The following is a 2,498-nucleotide window of genomic DNA, read 5'->3' on the forward strand; positions in this document are numbered from 1 at the left end:
GGTTGAATGTCTTCCAATTATTTTTGGTACAGTGACTTTGTGTATTTCTTTCATCATCTTCGATACTTCCTGCATCGTTCAATTTTTTGCCCATGGAATCCTTCAGTAATGCAATTCAAGGCTTGAATTTTTTCTTTAGTTCTTTCAGCTTGAGAAATGCCAAGCACATTCTTCCCTTTTGGTTTTCTAATGCCAGGTCTTTGCAAATTTCATTATAATACTTTACTTTGTCTTCTCGAGCTGCCCTTTGAAATCTTCTGTTCAGCTCTTTTACTTCATTTCTTTCTTTTGCTTTAGCTACTACTCTACATTCAAGAGAAAGTTTCAGAGTCTCATCTGACATCCATTTTGGTCTTTTCTTTCTCTCCTGTCTTTTTAATGACCTTTTGCATTCTTTATGTATGATGTCCTTGATGTCATCCCACAGCTTGTCTAGTCTTCAGTCATTAGTGTTCAGTGCGTCAAATCTGTTCTTGAGATGGCCTCTAAATTCAGGTGGAATACACTCAAGGTTGTACTTTGGCTCTCGTGAACTTTTTCTAATTTTGTTCAGCTTCACCTTGAACTTGTATGTGAGCAATTGATTGTCTCTTCTGCAGTTGGCCTCTGGCCTTGTTCTTTTTTGTTTTTTTGTTTTTTCCCATACAAAAATTTATACACACATTGTTATGCGACTCTAATTGCTCTCCCCGTATTGTGACAGCACACTCCTCCTTTCCACCCCTGATTCCCCATGTCCATTCAACCAGCTCCCAACCCTCTCTGCCTTCCTATCTCACCTCTGGACAGAAGCTGCCCATTTAGTCTCTTGTATCTACTTGAGCTAAGACCTGGCCTTGTTCTGACTGATGATATTGAGCTTCTCCATCATCTCTTTCCACAGATGAAGTCGATTTGATTCCTCTGTATTCCATCCAGTGAGGTTCACACGTATAGTCACCATTCATGTTGTTGAAAAACGGTATTTGCAACGAATAAGTCATTGGTCTTTGAAAATTCTATCATGCGATCCCTGGCGTCGTTTCTATCACCAAAGCCATATTTTCCAACTACTTATCCTTCTTTTTGGTTTCCAACTTTTGCATTCCAATCACCAGTAATTATCAATGCATCTTGATTGCATGCTTGATCAATTTCAGACTGCAGAAGTTGGTAAAAATCTTCAGTTTTTTCATCTTTGGCATTAGTGGTTGGTGGGTAAATTTGAATAATAGTCAAATTAACTGGTCTTCCTCGAGGGGATATGGATATTGTCCTATCACTGACAGCATTGTACATCAGGATAGATCTTGAAATGTTCTTTTTGACAATGAATGTGATGCCATTCCTCTTCAATTTGTCATTCCTGGTGTAGTAGACCATATGATTGTCTGATTCAAAGTGGCCAATACCAGTGCATTTCAACTCACTAATGCCTAGGATACCGATCTTCAAGCATTTCATCTCTCTCTCCCTCTTTTTTTTTTAATTGTTGTGCTTTAAGTGAAAATTTACAATTCAAGTCAGTCTCTCATACAAAAATTTATACATACATTGTTATGCTACCCCAGCTACTCTCTCTATACTGTGACAGCACACTCCTTTCCACCCCGGATTTCTCGTGTCCATTCAACCAGCTTGTGATCCTCTTTGCCTTCTCATCTCGCCTCCAGACAGGAGCTTCCCATTCAGTCTCATGTATCTACTTGAGCCAAGAAGCACACTCCTCACGAGTATCATTTTATGTCCCATAGTCCAGTCTAATCTTTGTCTGAAGAATTGGCCTCGAGAATGGTTTTAGTTTTAGGCTAACAGAGTGTCGGGGCGGGGGGCATGTCTTCCGGGGTCCCTCCAGTCTCAATCAAACCATGAAGTCTGGTCTTTTTGCTAGAATTTGAGTTCTGCACCCTACTTTTCTCCTGCTCCGTCAGGGACTCTCTGTTGTGTTTCCTGTCAGGGCAGTCATTGGTGCACCATCTAGTTCTTCTGGTCTCAGGCTGATGAAGTCTCTGGTTTATGTGGCCCTTTCTGTCTCTTGGGCTACTACTTTCCTTGTGTCTTTGGTGTTCTTCATTCTCCTTTACTCCAAGTGGTTGGGACCAATTAATGCATCTTAGATGGCTGCTCACTAGCTTTTAAGACCCCAGACGCTACTCACTGAAGTAGGATGCAGAACACTTTCTTAATAAGCTTTGTTATGCCAATTGACCTAGATGTCCCCTGAAAGCATGGTCCCCAGACCCCTACCCCTGCTACTCTGTCATGATCATATTCAGGAAACTTCTTAGCTTTGGTTTAGTCCAGTTGTGCTGACTTCCCCTGTAGTGCGTGCTGTCCTTCCCTTCACCTAAAGTAATTCTTATCTACTACCTAGTTAGTGAATACCCCTCTCCCTCCCTCCCCACTCTCATAACCATCAAAGAATGTTTTCTTCTGTGTTTAAACACTCAGCATAATGCCTCCCAGATTCATCCATGTTATGTTTCACGGATTCATCGTTGTTCTTTATCATTGCGTAG

The sequence above is a fragment of the Trichechus manatus genome, unplaced genomic scaffold, assembly GCF_000243295.1.
Source record: "Trichechus manatus latirostris isolate Lorelei unplaced genomic scaffold, TriManLat1.0 scaffold00100, whole genome shotgun sequence".
NCBI classification, from domain to species: Eukaryota; Metazoa; Chordata; class Mammalia; order Sirenia; family Trichechidae; genus Trichechus; species Trichechus manatus.